Source organism: Sarcophilus harrisii, chromosome 2, assembly GCF_902635505.1.
Source record: "Sarcophilus harrisii chromosome 2, mSarHar1.11, whole genome shotgun sequence".
Taxonomy (NCBI): domain Eukaryota; kingdom Metazoa; phylum Chordata; class Mammalia; order Dasyuromorphia; family Dasyuridae; genus Sarcophilus; species Sarcophilus harrisii.
Window position 1 is genome coordinate 414,626,406 of NC_045427.1, and position 23,840 is coordinate 414,650,245.

General features: G+C 34.4%; 1 pseudogene; it reads right to left on the reverse strand.

The window, feature by feature from the left end:
* Positions 1-5,294: 5,294 nt before the first annotated feature.
* The window catches only part of LOC111718863, a 36,543-nt pseudogene continuing 17,997 nt past the window's right edge, over positions 5,295-23,840 (reverse strand).

Below are 23,840 nucleotides of genomic sequence, written 5' to 3' on the forward strand. Positions count from 1 at the left end.
TTAGATACACAATAAGTATACATGACCAAAACGTTATTTTGCTGTACAAAAAGAATCAGACTCTGAAATATTGTACAATTAGCTTGTGAAGGAAATCAAAAATGCAGGTGTGCATAAATATAGGGATTGGGAATTCAATGTAATGGTTTTTAGTCATCTCCCAGAGTTCTTTTTCGGGGCATGTTAACTCAGTGGAATTGATGAGATAGTAGTTCTCTGGTTCACATATACATTTTGTTAATGTAATTGTACTAAGGTATATAAAAACTGAGAAGGACTGGAAATGAGACATTCCATTTTTGACCATCTTCCTGGTTGCTCTCCTGCCTTTATCACACTTCCATCTAAAGACCAAAGCCCATCTGAAAGACCTCCAGGAAGCTAGCCTGAACATTACCCTTCCTCTTTCTTATACTTTCTGTTTTCTCTTCCATTAGACTTCCCTTTTTCTTTCCCCTTTTCCCTCTCACTTCCCAATAAGGTGAGACAAGTTTCTCTGTGAAATCACATATGTCTGACATTTTCTTTTTGAGCCAAGTGTGATGAGAGTAAAATTCACACAATGTTCATCCCCCTGCCTTTTTTCCCTCAAATATATTATCCCCTCAATAATTATAATTGCCTTTTTCCAGTACAATCCCCTTTCCACCTCTAGTTTTTTTTTATTTATTATCACAGTAAAATGAAATTATACCTGTAATCATTATATATACCCATGACAGAGATAGGTTCTCAAAAGTGCTTTCCTTTTTTACCTTTTCATGCTTTGTTGGAATACACGGGAGCTGTTGGAATACATGGGAACAACCTGACAGTGGCTGTTGGAGATCCAACCCAGACCTGAAGAATGGATCTCCACTTGTGAGAGGATGATACAAGGAGACTGAGACGAAGTTGCTCTTCTCTGACCTCTCTGACTGAGAGGCCATTGCATTGTCCCACCTCTCTCTTCTTCCCTCTGCCTCCAATTTATCTCATTCCTAGTCTACAACATGTGTCAGCAAACGCTGCCTTGCAACTCCTTCAGATGTTATGATCCACAGCTGTGGAGGCTCTCAGAGAATTGACCTGTCTCTTAACATTTTTTCATCTATAAAATGGTATTTTATTCTCTTGAAGCAATATTCTCATCTATAAAATAAGTGAAATTCACCTGTTTCATTGAATGTCCATTTTCTCCCTTGAAAGATAATGCTCAAATTAGCTGGAAAGTTGATTTGTGACTGCATTCTAAGTTCCTTTGCCTTTTGGAATATTGTATTTCACGCCCTTCAAACCTTTAAGGTTGAAGGTGTTAGGTCCTGGGTAATCCTAATTATGGCTCCTTGGTATTTGAATTGTTTCTTTCTGGCTGCTTTCAATATTTTTAACTTGGTCTGATAGTTCTGAAGTTTAGCCAAGATATTCCTTGGAGTGTTCATTTGGGAGTCTCTGTCAGGAGGTGATCAGCGAATTCTTTCAATGGCTATTTAACCTTCTGATTATAGGACATCAGAGCAGTTTTCCTTGATGATTTCCTAAAAGATAATGTGTAGGCCCTTTTTTTTCATCATGGTTTCAGGAAGTCCAATAATCCTTAGATTTTTGTAGAGGATCACAGTCAGAAGGGAAACTCTGAGTAAGGTATAAGACCCTTCAGCCCAGAGGGAAAATGCTAACAATGTCTGGTTCAACTACCCATCTCCCCTAAGGGCTTTTAGCCTTCCTGAGAAGTCAGAGGGTGGTGACAATCTGTGTTGGGATTGAAGCAGAGTGATATTGATATCAGGTGGAAGGGTGATACCAGGTGGCAAACTACGTATAATAGCAAGTTGTTTATACAAGTTACCATGTGCATAATGTTGTTTTTGTTACATTATATAAAAGGGAAAGCCCTTGAAATAAACGGACTCCATTTTTCCACCATCCTCCAGAGTCCCCCCTCATCACTTCTCCACTGGGAAGGGATATTTTAATCACCCTGGTACGGGGTTTCTAGAAAACAATGGTACATTTGTCACCCCAACTTGGGGGCTCTAGAAATCAGTAAACAATAGATTTTCTCTCCTAAATTTCTTTTCCAGGTCAGTTGTTTCTCAAAGGAGGTATATTACACTCTCTTCTATTTTTTCACTTTTTTGGTTTTTCTTGACTTATTCTTGATGTTTTATTGAGTCATTCACTTCCATTTGTTCAGTTATAATTTTTAGTGAATTATTTTCTTCACTTACCTTTTTTTTATTCTTTTTGTATTTGGTCAATTAAATTTTAATTAAGTTGTTTTGTTCTATGGATTTTTTTTTCCATTTCACAAATTCTGTTTTTTAAGGTGTTGTTTTCTTTTTCCATTTAATAAATTATGTTTTTCAGAGAGGTTTTTTTTTCCTTTTTCCATTTTTTCAAATCTATTTTGTAAGAAGTTATGTGCTTTTTTCCATTTCACTAAATCTCTTTTGTAAGAACTTTTCTTCTGATAATTTCTGTTTCCTTTTTCAAATTCTCTTGCAATATTCTCCTTTACTTTTCCCATTTTTCTTCTATCTCTCTTTTAAGATACTTTTTGAATTCTTCCAAGAGAGCCTTGTGAATTTATATTATCCTTTGGGCCTTCATCTGGAGACTATCTGCATTTAATGTCCTCGGAGTTCCAAATTTGTTGTTCTCTTTCTCCATAAAGACTATCTATGATCAGAATTATTTATGCTTTTTTGCTCATTTTTTTTAAAGTTGAGGTCTGCTTTTAGGCTAAACGAGAGATAATTTCCTTTACAAGCAACAGTGACTGTGCTGGGTGAGTACTGCCTAACTTCTAATACTGGATGGGCATAGCCAGGTCCCATGAAATTCTGGGTCTTACTATTTGCCTTTTGTATTTGCATCAGATGTCTTATAGCTAGTCTGCTGATCTACTGTCTTGCAACCAGAACAGAAGAGCCAATACTGCTATAGATTCCTCCCAGTAGATTCTCTGACATGCAGAGCCCACATTACCCAGGGATTGTGTGCTGCTTGTGCTTAGCTCTTGTGTTTGGCCTGTCTGTGTTTGGCTCGCCTCCCTCCATGCCTGATTGAAAGAGACCTTTTCTGGAGATCTTTGAAATTATCTTCTGCTGGAAATTTGTTACACTCTCAATATTTGTGGGTTCTGTCACTCCAAAAACCAGTTCAGAGGCTGGATTTGTTTTTAACTTGAGGGCTGTGGGGAGACTTCAGAATAAACTGTGTCTCCTCTTCATCTTGGATCCACCCCCTCCACATTGCCCAGAATATTTTTAAACATCTCATCATTATACAAATCATTTCAGTCTCCTTTCCTCTCCAAGATAATTTTCTTTTTCATTTTCTATGAAATCTTTTCTCCCTTCTGCATGTCAATTTACCCAAAAAGTCCTGATTCTTTTTCTCCTAAAGTAGAATGCTGCCTGTGAAGTAATCTCTCTGATTATCAATTTCCTCTAGATATTAGGGTTTATTAATCACTTTTGTCTAAAAGACTTGTTAAAATAGCAAAGAAAGATATAGACCTGAGGGAGATTTCCCCTAAACTAAATTCAACTTCTTTGCAGCAAATACAAGTTACTTTAAATATACGTACCTTGGGTAATTGTTGGTGCTTTTCTTCTTTAAAATAATAATATGAAAATTCTCTTTGGGAGAGCAGGTTTCTCAGGGAGGTTTTCTGGAGACAGCCTTAGTATCAGTTACAAGTAATAATCACCCAAAATTGCAGCCAGCTGATAAAAGTTCAAATCTTTTATTGTGTCCATCAATATAGCCCAGTCAGTTTTCTTAGAGGCCTATATTTCTGCTTGGTTCTAAGAGCTATTGCAGCTTTGTCCTTTGCTCCTGCCTCTGCATTCTTCAGCCTCCAGCCAGCACCAAGGTGGAAGATGAAAATGAATCTCTCTTGCCTCAGAGAGAGGGCTTGTGGGCTTCCTCCCAGAGTGCTCTTCTCCAACCCCAGTCAATGTTGTGAAGTAAGATTGTTGAGTGGCTCACTGAAGCTCTATTTATGCTGAGTGTAAAAGGCTGACTCTGCCTTCTGGAGGCAGGGATTAAGGGAGGTGTGAATTCAGATATCTCTTTCTAAACCCTGAAATCTCCCAAACATGTGAACTCCAATGAGTACTTAAATATTTATTGCTTCTATGAGTTCTCTAAAGGTGTGAACACAAGCATCTTTTCTATCAGTTGTGCTTAGTACCTTGTTTCAAGTTCTGGCCCAAAATATCTCCTTCTAAGATCAAATCAATCATATTGAACCATGCTAAATTATATAATTATTGTCTCTATCAACTCTAATGACTTAACAATTTGTAAAGATTCCAACAGATAATCTTTCTTCAATGTGAGTCAAGTGGAGAAAAGGGAAGGCCACACATCTGAGTTGAACCCATCACAAGGGGATAGGCAGTCTGAAATAAATCAACATGTGGCTTTTCTACTGAGAGAAAAATGTTTAAAGGAGAATGCCCATCTGGTCAACTTTATTCCACAGTGATACTGGTTTCAAATAAAATAAAAGATTCCCATCAAAGGAGGGGTGAATTAAACATTTTCTGATTCATTAATGTAGTCTCATAACAAATGTCTATATATGGGTTTTGCATGTACGAGAAAAAAGTGGAGTTATCATTAGAAGATCTATGTTTTAATCCTAGTGTTACCATTTACTTGTATGACCTTGCCAGACACTTCTCTCTAAACATGTTTCCTTCTCTGTAAAAACAGATTTACTAAAGCTTATGAAGTTCTAGAATTGTGATGGTTTTTAATATTCCCTTTCAAATCAAATCCTGTGATTCAACAATACTTTAAAATGGTTATGGGGACAGAGATTTAGAAGAGATCATAGAGAACATAAAATGAGAAAGCTGGACTAAATAAGTTCCTAAGTAATTTATATTCTAACCTACACAATCCTATTATTATTTAGTCTAATCTTTTATTTTATACATGAGAGAAATTTCACATAGGGCACCTACAGAGTGAGTTTTATGCATGAGAGTCAAAGAAAGTAACTTGCCCAAGTTCAATTAAGTAAAAGAATCAGAATTTTAAAAGAGATCCTTATTCCCAATTCAGTTACTTTGTGCCAATGAAGAGTTTAATGCTTTTTGTATTTTTGTGATTATTATCCAATATATGATCTTTTGATAAGAAGAAAATATGATTTTGGGTGCTAAGTACATTGGTAGAAGAAAAACATCTAAGACTGAGAACTTTTGCAGAGAATTATTTATTGAGGAAGAAAATCAACAGATATCAGATAACCATTGTTTCTAGCTCAGTCTAATACTAGAGAGCAAACCATGTTATATATGCAAATTCTTTGCTGATAAAGTAATTGCTGAAGAAAATTTGTTGCTACTGCCCTGAGTGGAGATCCAACATTTGCCAATTTTCTTTAAGGTCATAGAATTATGGCTTTTCCTGAAAAACAAACATGTGATTAGGGTAGCAATGTATAAAGACATGTTATTTGTTCAAAGGATTTGTAACTATGGGGACAACAGTATAGTAATGAGAAATTATCTATATCATTATGTGGATACAATTATAGGCTACATTTTATGCTATCAATTTTGTTAAATATTGAATCTGTTCCCTGTTAATACATTGGTACAAATATAGAAAAATATAATGAGGGAGAAAAGTTATTCTCCTTCACAATATTGTACAAATATAGAACACAATATTTAGCAAATATCATAGCATGTTAGTAAAATGTAAAACTAAAGCAAATAAGCTGTACTTCTCCTCAAACACCCTAAGTAAGAATTGCATAAAATTATCATATTTTATAATGAGTGCTGTTTTGGGGTTATACCTATGCTTGTTTTCTGTTCAAAACTATCTATTTAGGAAGGTGGATTCTATTTGAGGATTGTCTATATTTAAAGCAACTGAGTAATTACAGTATTATGAATATTTATCAGCAAGTTTTCAGTCACTTATCAAATAAATAATTGGATAATGATCATTCTTGAATGGCCTGAAATATAGTATACACTTTAAAAGAGACCAACAGTTTTATATGCAGGCAATGAGAAGCCAAACTTGGACTATGAAGAAAAATCATAAAATTGAAAAAGTTTCACACAAATAAAAGAAACTGAAATAAAATTAGAAAACAAGATAGTGGCAAAAATATTTGCAAGTTTTTCTGATAGGGGTATTATGTTGAAGATATACAAAGAACTGAATGAAATTCACAGAAAAAGAGCCATTTCCCAATTGATAAATGATCAAAATATACCAGTAGGAAAGTTTCAGAAGAAGAAATCAAAGTTACCAGAAGATATATGAATAAATGCTCTAAATCAGTAATAACTGGAGAATTACAAATCAGAACAACTCCAAAGCTCCTCTTATGTTCATCATATTGTGTAATGTGGCAATAAAGGGAAAATGACAAATACTGGAAGTGATAGTACTTTAAATTTTACACTAACTAACTAACATGAATTGATGCTAAGTGAAATGGGCAGAACCAGGAGATCATTATACACTTCAACAACAATACTATATGAGGGTCAATTCTGATGGAAGTGGTTATCTTCAACAATGAGAGGATCCAAATCTGTTCCAATTGATCAGTAATGAACAGAACCAGCTACACTCAGCAAAATAACACTGGGAAATGAGTGTGGACCACAACATAGCATTTATATTCTTTCTGTTATTGTTTGCATGCATTTTTATTTTTCTTCCTTATTTTTACTTCTTTCTAAATCCGATTATTCTTGTGCAGCAAAATAACTGTATAAATATGTATATATATATATATATATATACATATATATATAGTATTTAGCATGTACTTTAACATATTTAACATGTATGGGACTACCTGTCATCTAGGGGAAGGGGTAGAGGGAAGGAGGGGTAAAGCTGTAACAGAAGTTTTTGCAAGGGTTAATGTTGAAAAATTACCCATGCATATGTTTTGTCAATAAAAAGCTATAAAAAAAGTACCTAAAATAAAATTTTAAAATTACACTCAACCTCTACCTTTTGCTTTTGAGGATGGAGTCTAAAAATAGGAAAGCATGAAATCAATTCCAGTGGGTTTATTTATTAAACTTAGATTTTTGTGTGAGCCAAATTTGAGGGGGTTGAGGTAATGTGCAAATTTATACAGATGAGGATTTATGAATTAATTCTTCACTCATAAATGAATCCTTATAAATTTGATCTGAAACATTTTAAAAAGAGGAACAGGTAAGAAAAGGCATTGAGAAAAAATTAGAAGGTGAGGGCAATTATTTCACAACTGCTGAGACTTTGTTATTAGTGAGGGAAGTAGGTAGTTAGGTCAGGAAAACATTACTTTAATAGTTATTCCTCCACTGAAATGAACACTTGGTTCAGTGTTTTTGACCAAAGGTATCTTCTTGTGTTCTCACAACTCTATCTTGAAGAAATAAAACTCTTTGTTTAATGAACATATATAGATAGTGAACCTCATAGGCACCCACAATGAGAAAGGCACCACTGGGGGAAAGCCAACATTTCATTGTCTTCGGCTAGAATTGGGAAGGTAATCATGTGACCCAACCCTAGTGCATTAAAAACCTTTGAGAAGAGATATCACTCCCAACAATTTGTTCACCTCAGTACTCACACAACAGCATTGCAGAAGGTGCTTTTTTTTGGATAAGAATTGCCATCAGAGCCACAGTGAGGCATATATTCCACAGTACAGGCAATTTGTTCTTCTTTTGGGCATTGAATCTACACATCCATCCCCCCCCCCAAAAAAAATAACATATTAGAAAATCACAGACACATAAAATTGAAAGTAATATCAAGGGATGTCAGAATTCAACTTACCCACCAAAGGAATTCACTTTATAAGATCCATAATGTGGTCATTTACAATCTGCTTGATGGCAAGCTAACTATACTTCAAGGAATCTAGCTTCATTATTAAATAGTTTTAATTATTAAGGATCTTCTCCTTGTATTGAGCCAGAATCTGATGCCTTGAAACTTTTATGTATTATTCTTGTTTTGCTCTCTGTGACTAAATAGCGAAAACATCAACATCATCATCACCATTACTATCACCATTATCATCATCATCATTTAACTAATATTTATGTAGCTCTTATTATATCACTTAATTTATAAATATTACCCCATTGGATCCTCACAACAACTCTGACCATTATTATTCCCATTAAAATTCTAAAACTGAGGTAAACAGAAAAATCAAGTGATTTGTCTAGAGTCACAGAATTAGTAAGGAGTTAAGGCCAAAGTTGAACTCAGGTCATTCTGACTAGGACCAACACCCTGTTCACTTTGCCACCTCAATGTAACAAATGTCTATCTAGTATTTAAGTTTTGAAAAGTGCTTCAATAAATATCTAAGAAATATTTGAACTCAGATCTTCCTGGCTCCATGTCCATTACCTCTTTCTTCCATATGAAAGCTTTTTGAATGTATGAAGATAATCATAATGTACCCAGTGAATTATCTCTTCTCTAAGCAAAATATATCTCATTCTATCAGATGTCTTATGACATGGTTTTGAATTCTATTTTAATTGTTCCACAACTAACTTATTCATTATGTAATCCTCTGATAAATAAGTTAGGCTGGAAAATCAATGAAAGAGAGTATTTTCAAGCATTTGTGATGCAAAGACCAGAGCTGAATAGAAAATTTGATTTTAATATATGGGTCTCTGGAGAATGCAGAATTAGGTAGTATCCAGGAAAGTGTAGCATAAAGGTTTTAGTAAGGTTTATCTATTTACATTTCTACATGGGTGGGTGTTACTTTTAATACAGAAGTTTTTCATTATTTTAGTACTTAGATTTTATATATATATATATATATATATATATATATACAGAGGGCACAGGTGTGAGTTAAATGTGAATGGATAAGATATTAAAAATGAAATTGATGGATAAAAGAGGAATGTACTAGGAAAAGGTGAAGGGAGAAATGAAACAGAGTGCCATTAAAAAGAAAGAAAAAATTTTTACAGTGAAGGAGAAGAGGGGAGGAGAGGGAGAGTTTTCACTTCACATATGTTTTCTTAATGGGGGCAAGGGTTGGGGATAAGGGATGGAATCTAGAACTCAAAATTTTAAAAATAAGTGTAAAATAATTTTAAATGTAACTGAAGAAAAATTAAAATTTAATAAAATGTCAGAGTGAAAAAAAAATGTTAGACTGATTCTCAGGTGACATTCTACATTTATCACTACTCCATATTCAATGTATTTTATTTTGTTCAGATTAACACTACATGCAAGATCTTATGTGAACCCATCTGTATGTTGTAATGAGGCACTGAAGAATAACAGTAATAACAAGAGCAGCAACAGAAACTTATTACATTCAGAGAATATTTTAAGGATGAAAAAGTGCTTTTAAATGATATTTGCTCTCAATGTTGTTTACACAAGTTACTCGATCATCCTAGAGCTTAGCTTTCTCATTTCAGTTCTAGAATCTTTTAAATATAATTAAATAATTAAGACAAAAAGATAGATAAATTAATAAATGAAAGTTCCATGTGGATTAAAGAACACAGTTATTCCTAGTTTACAGCTGAGAAAAAAGAGAATCAAAAATTTTGGATGCAATAGCTTCTCTAAGTAAAAAACAATTATCTGACCCAGAATTTGAATACAACTGATCAAGTACCACCAGGAATTTTTGATTTTCTTTTAAAATTTTATTTGTTTAATTCTCCAGAGTCTTTATTCCTTCCCACTGTTGTACATTTATAATAGGGACCTGCATCAGGAAGCACAGATTCCGTGAATTTGATGGGACTTTAGAGATCATCCACTCCAAAATCTGCCATGAGAGTAGAAATTTATTCAATGATATCTCCCAAAACCAGTTTTTATTTAAAGGAACTGGAACAAGGAAACCCATTGGATTTCATGTTTAGGAGCTGATAGGATTGTTAGAATATGTTTCCTTATATTAAGTTTATATCTGCATCTCTACAATCTCTACCTGTTATTCTTAATTGATTTCTGTGATGAAAAGCAGATGATATCTAATAGCATTTATGTATTTGATCATAGCATGGATTTCAGTTCAATGAATATTCACCTATTCTATGAACAGAAGCAGGAGAACAATGTACTTAGTAATACTAATAGAATAGAATGATTAATGGTGAATGACTTAAATATTCTCAGCAATACTATGATGCAAGACAGTTCTAGAGGGCTTATGGTGCAGATTATTATTTATTCATTTGTATTTTTAATATTTGGAATTTTGCTTATTTCTTTTCTCAATTTTTTTCCATTTCTTCATTTTGTGTTATAAATTTGTCATTATCTCTTTCAGAATCATTGCTACTTTAAAGGGATTCTCTATTGTATTCCCTATATTTTAAAATTCTTCTGTTGGAAAATCTTATTCTTGATATAATTTCATTACTAAATATAATCTTTAAAGGTGTCATTCTTCTCTTGAATTATTCAGTGTTTTCTTGTTCTGTGGTCTTTGGGGAATCTAAAGAATTATCATTTTTTTTTTTTTTTGCTTTGTTTACTATTTATTTATTTATTTTTATTTAATAGCCTTTTATTTAAAGGTTATATGTATGGGTAACTTTACAGCATTAACAATTGCCAAACCTCTTATTCCAATTTTTCACCTCTTACCCCCCCTCCCCTAGATGTCAGAATGACCAGTAGATGTTAAATATATTAAAATATAAGTTAGATACACAATAAGTATACATGACCAAACCGTTATTTTGCTGTACAAAAAGAATCAGACTCTGAAATATTGTACAATTAGCTTGTGAAGGAAATCAAAAATGCAGGTGGGCATAAATATAGGATTGGGAATTCAATGTAATGGTTTTTAGTCATCTCCCAGAGTTCTTTCTCTGGGCATAGCTGGTTCAGTTCATTACTGCACCATTGGAAATGATTTGGTTGATCTCATTCTTGAGGATGTCCAGGTCCATCAGAACTGGTCATCATATAGTATTGTTGTTGAAGTATATAATGATCTCCTGGTCCTGCTCATTTCATTCATCATCAGTTCATGTAAGTCTCTCCAGGCCTTTCTGAAATCATCCTGTTGGTCATTTCTTACAGAACAATAACATTCCATAATATTCATATACCACAATTTATTCAGCCATTCTACAAATGATGGGCATCCACTCAGTTTCCAGTTTCTAGCCACTACAAAGAGGGCTGCCACAAACGTTCGTGCGCATACAGGTCCCTTTCCTTTCTTTATGATCTCTTTGGGATATAAGCCCAGTAGTAACACTGTTGGATCAAGGGGTATGCACAGTTTGAAAACTTTTTGAGCATAATTTCAAACTACTCTCCAGAATGGTTGGATTCATTCACAACTCCACCAACAATGCATCAATGTCCCAGTTTTCTCGCATCCCCTCCAACAATCTTCATTATTTTATCCTGTCATTTTAGCCAATCTGACAGGTGTGTAGTGGTATCTTAGAGTTGTCTTAATTTGCATTTCTCTGATTAATAATGACTTGGACCATCTTTTCATATGACTAGAAATAGTTTCAATTTCTTCATCTGAGAATTGTCTGTTCATACCCTTTGACCAATTTTCAATTGGAGGGAATAGCTGATTTTTATAAATTGAGTTAATTCTCTATATATTTTGGAAATGAGGCCTTTATCAGAACCTTTGACTGTAAAAATATTTTCCCAGTTTATTGCTTCCCTTCCAATCTTGTCTGCATTAGTTTTGTTTGTATAAAAACTTTTCAGTTTGGTATAGTCGAAATTTTTTATTTTGTGATCAGTAATGATCTCTAGTTCTTCTTTGGTCATAAATTCCTTCCCCTTCCACAGGTCTGAGATGTAAACTATCCTGTGTTCCTCTAATTTATTAATAATTTCATTCTTTATGCCTAGGTCATGAACCCATTTTGACCTTATCTTGGTGTACGGTGTTAAGTGTGGATCAATGCCTAGTTTCTGCCATATTAGTTTCCAATTTTCCCAGCAATTTTTATCAAACAGTAAGTTCTTATCCCAAAAGCTGGGGTCTTTGGGTTTGTCAAAGACTAGGTTGCTATATTTGTTGACTGTTTTATCCCTTGAACCTAACCTGTTCCACTGATCAACTAATGTATTCCTTAGCCAATACCAAATGGTTTTGGTAACTGCTGCTCTATAATATAATTTTAGATCTGGTACAGCTAAGGCACCTTCATTTGATTTTTTTTTCATTAGTTCCCTTGAAATTCTTGACCTTTTGTTTTTCCATATAAATTGTGTTGTTATTTTTTTCTAGGTCATTAAAATAATTTTTTGGGAGTCTGATTGGTATAGGGCTAAATAAATAGATTAGTTTAGGTAATATTGTCATCTTTATTATAATTGCTCACCCTATCCAAGAGCATTTAATATTTTTCCAATTGGTTAGATCAGATTTAATTTGTGTGAAAAGTGGTCTGTAATTTTGCTCATAAAGTTTCTGATTTTTCCCTTGGCAGATAGATTCCTAAATATTTTATATTATCAGTAGTTACTTTAAATGGAATTTCTCTTTGTAACTCTGACTGTTGGATTTTGTTAGTGATATATAAGAATGCTGATGACTTATGTGGGTTTATTTTATAACCAGCAACTTTGCTAAAGTTGTGGATTATTTCTAATAACTTTTTAGTAGAATCTCTGGGGTTCTCTAAGTATACCATCATATCATCGGCAAAGAGTGATAATTTGGTTTCCTCAATGCCTATTCTTATTTAATCTCTTTCTCAGCTCTTATTGCCAAAGCTAGCATTTCTAATAAAATATTAAATAGTAACGGTGATAGTGGGCAACCTTGTTTCACTCCAGATCTTATTGGGAATGGTTGTAGTTTGTTTCCATTACATATGAGGTTACTGATGGTTTTAAATAGATGCTGCTGATTATTTTAAGGAAAAGTCCATTTATTCCTATACTCTCAAGTGTTTTTAATAGGAATGGATGTTGGATTTTGTCAAATGCTTTTTCTGCATCTATTGAGATGATCATATGGTTTTGTTAATTTGGTTATAATATGGCCAATTATACTGATAATTTTCTAATATTGAACCAGCCCTGCATTCCTGGTATAAATCCTACTTGATCATAGTGTATTATCCTGGGGATGATTTTCTGTAGTCTTTTTGCTAATATCTTATTTAAGATTTTAGCATCAATATTCATTAGGGAGATTGGTCCATAAGTTTCTTTCTCTGTTTTCAACCTACCTGGTTTAGGTATCAGTACCATGTCTGTGTCATAAAAGGAATTTGGAAGGACTCCTTCATTCCCTATTTTATCAAATAATTGATATAGCATTGGGGCCAATTGTTCTTTAAATGTTTGATAGAATTCACATGTAAATCCATCTGGTCCTGGGGATTTTTTCTTAGGGAGTTGTTTAATAGCCTGTTCTATTTCTTTTTGCTGAAATGGGACTATTCAAGCAATTTACTTCCTCCTCTGTTAGTCTGGGAAGTCTATATTTTTGGAGGTAGTCATCCATTTCACTTAGGTTATCAAATTTATTGGCATAAAGTTGAGCAAAATAACTCATTATTTCTCTAATTTCTTCTTCATTGGTGGAAAGTTCTCCATTTTCATTTTTAAGACTACGAATTTCAATTTCCTCCCTCCTTTTTCTAATCAGATTTACCAAAGGCTTATCTATTTTATTGGCTTTTTCATAGAACCAACTCTTAGTTTTATTAATTAGTTCAATAGTTTTTTTACTTTCAATATTTTAATTTCTCCTTTTAATTTTAGAATTTCAAATTTAGTATTTGATTGGGGGTTTTTAATTTGGTCTTTTTTTAGTTTTTTTAGTTGCAAGCCCAATTCATTGATGTTTTCTTTCTCTGTTTTATTCAAGTAAACCTCTAAGGATATAAAATTCCCTCTTATTACCGCTTTGGCTGTATCCCACAAATTTTGGTATGACATCTCATCATTGTCATTATCTTGAATGAAATTATTTATTGTATCTATAATTTGCTGCTTCACCCAATCATTCTTTAAGATGAGATTGTTTAGTTTCCAATTACTTTTGGTCTATTTACCCCTAACTTTTTGTTGAATGTAGTTTTTATTGCATCATGATCTGAAAAGAAAGCATTTACTATTTCTGCTTTCTTGCATTTAATTTTGAGGTCTTTATGTCCTAATACATGGTCAATATTTGAATAGGTTCCATGAACTGCTGAGAACAAAGTATATTCCTTTCTATCTCCATTCAATTTTCTCCAGAGATCTAACATACCTAATTTTTCTAATATACTATTTACTTCTTTAATTTCTTTCTTATTTGTTTTGTGGTTTGATTTGTCTAATTCTGAGAGTGCAAGGTTGAGATCTCCCACTATTACAGCTTTGTTGTCTATTTCTTCTTGCAACTCTCTTAACTTCTCCTTTAGGAAGTTGGATGCCATACCACTTGGTGCATATATGTTTAATATTGATATTGCTTCGTTGTTTATGCTACCCTTTAGCAGGATGTAGTTTCCTTCCTTATCTCTTTAATTAGATCAATTTTTGCTTTTGCTTGATCTGAGATAGGATGGCTACCTCTTTTGACTCACCTGAAGCATAATAGATTTTGCTCAGCCTTTTACTTTTACTCTATATGTATCTCCTGCTTTAAATGTGTTTCTTGTAAACAACATATTATAGGGTTCTGACTTTTTGATCCAGTCTGCTATCTGCCTCTCTTTATGGAGTTCATCCCATTCACATTTACGGTTAGAATTACTAAATCTGTATTCCTGCCCTCTAATAACCCCAGATTATGGTTTACTTTCTTGCCTCCCCAACCCTCCTTCCTTTTGAACTTATGTACCCCACTTGTATGATGCTTACCCTCTTTAGAATCCCCCTCTCCCCCTTTGAATCTTTTTCCCTTCCTTCCCTTATTACTCTTTTTCTTTTTCCTTTTCCTCTCCCCCTTTTTTAATGAGGCGAGAGAGAATTTTCTCTAAAACAAATATCAATTATTTTTTCTTTGAGCCAATTCTGATGAGAGTAAGATTCACACAATGTTCCTCCCACTCTCTAAATGATATGTTTCCTTTGCCTCTTTGTGGGATGTGGTTTCCCTCTTTTTATCCCTCCTTCCCACCTTATTCTGCCATCATCCCTTTTCCATATCTACTTCCCTTTTTTATGTTATATCAGTAAAATCAAATTATACATGTATTCTTTTTGTATATCCACAACAGAAATACCATTCTCAAAAGTTCTTTTTACCTTTTCTGCATCTCTTGAGTCTTATGGTTGGAGATCAAATATTTTGTTTAGTTCTGGTTTTTTCCTTAAAAACAAATGGAATTCATTTGTTTCATTAAATGTCCATCTTCTTCCATGGAAGAAAATGCTCAGCTTAGCTGGGTAGTTTATTCTTGGCTGCATTCCAAGTTCTTTTGCCTTTTGGAATATCAGATTCCAGGCCTTCGATCTTTTAATGTGGAGCGAGATCTTGGGTTATCCTTATTGTGGCACCTCGTATTTAAATTGTTTTTTTTTTTTGGCTGCTTGTAAAATTTTTTCCTTAATCTGATAGTTTTGAAATTTGGCCACAATATTCCTTGAGGTTTTTATTTTATGGTCTCTTTCAGAAGGTGTTCGATGAATTCTTTCAATGCCTATTTTACCTTCTGATTCTATTACATCTGGGCAGTTCTCTTTGATGATTTCTTGTAAAATAGTATCTAGGCTCTTTTTTTCATCATAATTTTCGGAAAGTCCCAATAATCTTCAGATTATCTCACCTAGATCTATTTTCCAAGTCTGTCATTTTTGCAACTAGATAATTCATGGTTTTTTCCAGTTTGTCATTTTTTGGTTTTGCTTGACTGATTCTTGCTGTCTCAACAAATCATTGGTTTCTATTTTTTCAGTTCTAATTTTTAAAGAATTATTTTCTTCATTAGCTTTTTTAATTTCTTTCTGTACATGTCCAATTGAGTTTTTAAATGAATTGTTTTGATCTATGGAATTTTTTTCCATTTCACTAATTTTTTTTAGTGAATTATTTTCTTTTTCCAATTCACAGATCCTGCTTTCTTGTGAGTTCTTTGTCTTTTCCAATTCACAAATCCTACTTTCTAGTGAATTCTTTATTTTTTCCAATTCACAATTCTTACTTTCCTGAGATTTTTTTACTATTTCCAGTTCACAAATTTTGTTTCCCTGCACTTCCTGGGAATGTTTTATCTTTTCCAATTCATATTTCAGGAAGTTGTTGCTCTCCTGTAAGGCTTCTCTTTCCTTTCCCCATTTATCTTCTAACTCTCTTTTGAGACTTTTAATGGTCTCTTCTATGAGAGCATCATGTAAAAGAGGACAGTCTGGTGCATGTTTGCTATTAGTCTCTTCAAGTTTGCTGACCTACTCTTTTTCTGCATAGAAGCTGTCGATAATTCTTTTCATCTTTTTATTCATGTTTTAAAGCCTTTAGGGTATGTCTCCTAGGCAAGGGGGTTACCAGCTTCCTCTGCAGAACAGGAGAGATGTAAACTGGCTTCCAGCTCTGAGGTATGGGAATGCTCTGAGTGAGAATTTTCCCTTCTCCCAACAGGAGGTGGATTCAGCACTGGCCAAACTATCGAAGTGCCCAGTAGGGCTGTGTGAGTTAGCGATTGCCCTAAGGCTAGAGACTAAGGGGTGAAAGTGTCACTGCCCCAGGCCAGAGCCTCTTGTGGGGCTGTGGTTATTAGCAGCTGACCACAGACCCCCAATTCTATTGAAAGTCTGCCCAGAACTCTGCCCCAATGTCTCTGCCTGATTCAAATTGGCCCTGCGCAAGCTCTATGGCCCCAAGCTTAGCCCCCCCACTGCACAGATTAGAGGCTAACCTGGGCTGTGCCCTCCTGCCGTGCAGGTTCGCAACTGCCCCAAGGAAAAGCCCCATACTGCAGGTTGGGGCTGCGAGCTTGTGCTGAAATCTGTGCTCTCACTTTCGGTTTGAGGCTCTCCTTCGAACCTAATTACTCTCCCAGTCTATGCTGATCTCCCTCCTAGCCCTGGAAGAAACCTTTTTTTGGCGAGACTGCAGATTTTCTTCGGCTGGTGAGTTGTTATACTTTTTATCTTTAGGAATTGTAGCAGTCAAGACTATTTTTGATGCTCGATATAATATTGATAAAGAGGGTAAGAGAAGAGCTTAGAAAGTCGCATGTGCCTTCTCCGTCATCTTGGCTCCGCCCCAAGAATTATCTTTTTCATTAGGGACTTCTTGATTCAATTTCTTTCATGGTATTTTGCATTATTATGGTGTTGAAGTCCTATGTTAAACTTACTATTTCTTTTCAATATGCCTAAAAATTTTAAGTTTAGTATATCTACTTTGTATTATACTTAAAGGTTTTTTTTTCTTTTAGTCCAAAGAACTTGTTTTAGTCCATTTTAGTCCAAAGGTCTTCCTTTTTATTCTTCAATTCCTATTCCAAATATTATTTCACAGATTTTCCCCTTACCTAGACAGCAAAATTTCTGTACAAAGTAACTTCTGAGAGGAGAGAACTGACTCTGGCTAGCCAGACCTTTTCATAAGTCCTTTTGCCTATTGCCAGCTCTGAACTGCATCCTATGCTACCCACACTTTTATCTTCCAAACTTCTAGTTCCTTTCCATTATTAATGTGGCTTGGCAGAACCAGATTGTACTACATCTTACTAATGGTTGATAGGGAGCTGGTAAGTAGGTGGAGGAAAATGCGATAGATTTCAGGCAATGTCACTTCTATAAGGGTAATAGATAAGAAACTCACCCCCAGATGAAACCTGGATATTAAAGGGTGGGGTTTTATTTGGTGGCATTTAAATTTGAGATTATTTGCACAGTGTTTACTATCTTGTGACATGTGTGATGATCCTGCTCTCCAATGTTATTTGATAAGGTCTTTATGATGTTCCGAGTCATTATTAATCAGAGAAAAGCAAATTAAAACAACTCTGAGATACCACTACACACTTCTCAGATTGGATAGGATGACAGAAAAAGATAATACTGAATGTTGGAAGGGATGTGGAAAAACTGGGACACTGATACATTGTTGGTGGAACTGTGAATACATCCAGCCATTCTGGAGAATGATTTGGAACTATGCTCAAAAAGTTATCAAACTGTGTATACTTTGATCCAGCAGTGTTACTACTGGGTTTGTATGCCAAAGAGAACTTAAAGAAGGGAAAGGGACTTGTATGTGCAAAACTGTTAGTGGCAGCCTTCTTTGTAATGGCTAGAAACTGGAAATTGAGTGGATGCCCATCAATTGGAGAATGGCTGAATAAACTGTGATATATGAATGTTATGGAATATTGTTGTTCTGTAAGAAATACCAGCAGGAGGATTTCAGAAAGGCCTGGATTTACATGAACTGATGCTGAGTGATTTGAGCAGGACCAAGATATCATTATATGCTTCAACAACAAACTATATGATGATCAATTCTGATGGACATGGCTCTCTTCAACAATGAGATGAACCAAATCAGTTCCATTTGTTCAATAATGAATAGAATCAGCTACACTCAGTGAAAGAACTCTGGGAAATGAATGTGAACCACTACATAGCATTTCCAATCCCTCTTTGTCCACTTGCATTTTTTATTTCCTTCACAACTTAATTTTACATTATTTCAAAGTCCGATTCTTCTTGTGCAGCAATAACTGTATAGATATGTATACATATATTGTATTTAACATATACTATAACATACCTAACATGTATTGATCTATATGTCATCTGGGGAAGGGGGGGGGAAGAGGGAGGGGAAAAGATGGAACAGAAGGTTTTAAAAGGGTCAATGCTGAAAAATTACCCATACATATATCTTGTAAATAAAAAGCTGTAATAAAAAATAAGGTCTTTATATTTACATTATTTCTGTCTTTTTGTCTCATTGATTAAGATTTAGTTATTTTATGCAAGACATAATTCCTTTTATTCCTGTTTTTGAATTGGAAATGTTTCTGGTAATCAATTATTGACCAACCATGCTTCTCCATCTTGTACTTGGGAAGCTGAAGTTAAGTACACAATTTCACATTTATTCCAGTAAACTGACTTTCTTAGGTTTGACTTATTCATCCTATTGTGTTATTTCAAGACTGTGACTATTCATCATTATGGTATTGTATTTCTATTATATCATGCTGCTTCTTAAAGTTATATTGAAAATAAAAGTAAATAGGCTAAGACAGATAAGAAAAAAATCAACTATGTCTAGATAAATTCCTATAAATAATGCATGAACTTACACATTTCCCATCATGTAATTTCTTGACATTCAGACCTTTTTCTCTGGAAGAAAGAAAGTTCAGGATTAGCAAACTTTTAAAAAGGGTTAAGTATTAATACAGTTGACTGTATTTTGCACCACAAGTCTATGACATTGGGTGTTTAGGCATGTAAAATGTCCACATCATTTAAAATGGAAGAGATATTAAAGATCATATAGTTCCATGTTTTCAAAAATTGGTCCCAATGGCATCCATAATATTAGTAGTAAAGCTTTAGCTCCAACCCTAAACTCTTGATTCCCTGAACACTATTATTTCTATTGTTTTGCTACCTTTAAGGAGGCAGATCTCATGCCAATCTGAGTAAGAATTTTATGCAAACTCAAGTAGCAAGGCAATAGAAAAAGATCCTTTAAAAATGAGTGGATTCACAATATAGCATTTCCACTCCCTCTGTTTTTGTCTGCTTGCATTTTGTATTTCCTTCTCAGATTATTTTTTCTTTATGTCTGTCTATTTTTTTGTGCAGCAAAATAACTATGGATATATATAAAATATTGTATTTAACATATACTTTAACATAGTTAACATTTATGGGTCTACCTCCATCTAGAGGAGAGGGTGGGGGGAAGAAGGGGAAAAGTTGGAACAGAAGGTTTTGCAAGGGTCAATGCTGAAAAATTACCCATGCGGATATCATGTAAATAAAAAGCTATCATAAAAAAGTGAGTGGATTCCCTATCATTTTAATTGATTAAACAAAAATTGGAAGAAAAGATTGCAAGGGGTACTTAAAAGTATTTCTAACTCAATAAAAGAATTGGACTAGGTACATTCTAGGTCTTTTTGCAATTATGAGATATTTGTGATTCCAAGTTTTTTTTTTTATTCTTGTTGAGCTCCCTTCTTCACGTATCTTTCCATTTCAATCCATCTTCCAAACAACTGTCCCAAGTAATTTTTTCCTAATATTCAAGTTTAACCATGTTATCATCTATTAAGAAACTACTTTAACTTTCTATTATCTGGAGGACAAAATTTTGACTCATCTGTTTGGAATTTAAAGTCCTTCATAACATGATCCCTTTTTATATTCTTTTTTTTTTTTTTTTTTTTTTTTTTTTTTTTTTTTACAAATTACTACTCTTCTCCATGTATGCCATGAATCAGTGCCATAAGCCTATATGTTTCTCACATAAAATGCTATATTTCTTGTCCCATGTCCTTTTACTAATTGCTGACCATTCCTGGCATTCTCTGCCTCCACCTCTTAAAATCCTTGGCTTCTTTAAAGATTTAACATAAGTACCATGCTTTCCTACTCACTCCAAGTTGCTAAGGCCATCCCCATTTAAATTGTTATATGTCTTCTTTGTATTCATTATATATGTCTACATATGGACAGGGTTTCCTTCCCATCAGAATATAATGAGGGTGATGTTAGTGATAAAAGTGATGGTGATACTTGTGATGTTGTTGATAATGATGATTTCTAGAATTTATATAATACTTTAAGATATTCAAAATGCTTTATAAATATTTCATTTTATCCTCCCAACAACACTGGGAAATAAAGGCTTTTATTACCCCATTTTGTATATGAAGAAACTGAGACAAACCAAGGCTAAATGACTTGCCTATAGCCACAAGGCTAATAATGGTGTGAAGATTTGAACTTGGGTCTTGACTCCACATTCAGGATTATCTATCTACTACGCCTCTTATATTCCTATTTTAAATTCTTTCATGGCAGGGACTCTATTCATTTTTTCCCCAATGATTAACAAAGGGTCTGGCACATAGTAAATGCTTATTATTGACTTTTGAATCAAAAGTAGCTCCAATAAGGATATAAACTATAGAAGATAGAGCTAGATATTTTAATTTTGTAGTCACATATTAGTGGCACAGAGTGAACATTCATTTACATATTTTTCTTATAAGTACCACAGATTGGTTTGAAGGCATCAGGGTATATTATATTCTTGCTAGTGCTTGGATATTTAGAACAGTTAACCTACAAGTAAAAGACAGGATAGACTTGAACCATTAGATCGACCATACTCTTAAAAACTTATTTTTCAGATTGTCATACTAATGGAGAATGACCCTGTTAAATCACTAATCATTCTTATGATCTGGAACTAGTCACTTTCCCTCCTTGCCTCCATTTAGAACTCTATTGAATACAGTTCTAAATTGAAATCAGGAAGATCTGAATTTATCTTTTCCCTTCAAGATTTACTAAGCAAGTGTTCAACAGCAAGTCCCAACTTCTCTAACTCTTATTTTGAATATTAGAAAATAAAGAGATTTTAATAGAAAGCTCCAAAGTTCCATTCAGCTCTATATCTGTGAAACTGCTCTCTCATATTCTGTTTCTGTGTGTAATATTCTCTCTAAAATGTAATGTTCTCTGTTGAGGTTTTTTGGAGTCTCTGGAAGCAGCCTTCGTTTAGTTCAGTAATCACCATAAGTGCATCCAGGTGTTAAAGTCCAAATCCTTTACTGTCCCTTCAAAGTCTTATCTTCTTCACTTGGGGCTCGGCTTTCTGGGAGCCATCCGGAGTCTTGGTTTCAGTGGAGAAGCGAAAGAGGAGAAAGCCTACCACCAAGGTAGTGTGAGATGGAATGAATCTGTCTGAGTCCAAGGACTTGGGCTTGTGCTCCAGCCTTCAGCCTCCAGCCTCCAGCCTTCTGTCCACTTGTCTCTGAATCTCTGGCTGAGGCTTCTAGCTTATATGCTACACATTGAGTACAAACTAATCATTATATCACTAGGAAACCATTATTTGTTGTAGGATTAAATCAATGCCTAATTAGATTTAACCATTGTCTCCTCAATTCCACTTATTACTTTATTTCCAGTTCTGGCCCATAACATCTCCTTGTAGGATTTAATCAATCATACTGAACCATGCTAAATTAAATAACTATTGTCTCTATCAATTCCACTGACTTAATACCTTGTAAGAATCTTTTGTTTCGAGTTCAGAGTTCTGGCTCATAAAATGTGTGTGCCTCTTTCTCTCTTTCCCTGTGTCTATATGTTTCTGTGTATGTGTGTGTCTGTCTGTCTGTCAGAACCTGAATTTCTTAGTTTGTAAAAAATAACTGGGGTGGAGCCATGATGGCAGAGAGGATACACACATCTTCCTAAACTCTCCATTTCCCTCAATCTATTTTAACAAAACTCAGCCTCTGAATTTGTGCATGACTGTCAGAATTCAAGAATATTGGGAGTACAACACATTACCAACAGGAGATATTCTTAAAATTTGCCAGAAAAGGTCTGTTTTTGCCCATGGGTGGGGACAGAATGGGATTAGACCAGGCACAGACTTCAGGCAGGCAGTGAGAACATGGGAAACAGCTCACATTGAGCAGACCAGAGGGGGTGGGGTGTAGTCTCTGCTGGCAGAAAAACTGTGGGGAGAACTTTACCACAATGTGAGCTACTCTGCCCTAGCAGCAAGCCAGTAGATCAGCAGAGAAGGTATAAACACAGGGGGGTGTAACCCCAAAATGCTAGGGTCTCTCGGGACCTGGCCACACCAATCCAGCACCCAGAGTCACTCAGTGTGATTGCAAGTGCAGCCTCAGTTGTTGGTTCCAGAACAGCCCTAGTAGCTGCTTTTCTGCTATTGCTGATTTCAGCACAACTGCTAATTCCAGTGCAGCTAGTGATTGTCCCTCTGCCCCTTTACTGCCACTTCCTGTTGTCTGTAGAGACAGCTTAGAAATACCCCACTGCCCCCAACAAGCAGACTGTAAGTTTTTTTTTGTTTTTTTGTTTGTTTGTTTTTTTTTGAGGGGGGGGGGTTCTTCCAAAATGAGCAAAAAAGCAAAGAGCACTCTAACTATTGATAGCCTTTATATGGAAAGAAAGCAGACTTCATACCCTGAGGAGATTAAAAACAGTTTGCCTTTAGATCCAAAGATGGATATAATCTGATCCCCATAACACAAGACTCTCATAGAAAAAATTAAAGAGGATCTTAAAAGAGAGCTAGATGAAAAATGGAGAAAGGTAAGGAAAGCTTTGAAAGAGGGTCAGGACAAATCATCAAAAAATAGAGTGGATAAAGATTGGAAAAGATAAACAACTCCCAGGAAAACAGAATTTGTGAATTGAAAAAGGTAAACAATTTCAAGGAAAACAGAATTTGTGAATTGGAAAAAAATAATTCTTTTTAATAAATTGGCAAAATGGAAAAAATTAAATTCCATAGAACAAAAAAACTCATTCATAAACTCAATTGGACAAATACAAAAAGAAATAACAAAAGTAAATGAAGAAAATAATTCATTAAAAATCAAACTTGAACAAAGGGAAATGAATGACTCGAAGAGACACCAAGAATCAGTCAAGCAAACCCCACCCCAAAAAAAAATGAAAAAATAGAAAAAAATGTTAAATACGTACTTGGGAAAACAACAGACCTGGAATATAGATCTAAGAGAGATAATCTAAGGATTATTGGATTCCCTGAAAATCATGATGAAAAAAGGAGCCTAGATACTATTTTTCAGGAAATCATCAAAGAAAACTCCCCAGATGTTATAGAAAAAGATGTAAAATAGACATTGAAAGAATTCATCAATCACCTACTGAAAGAG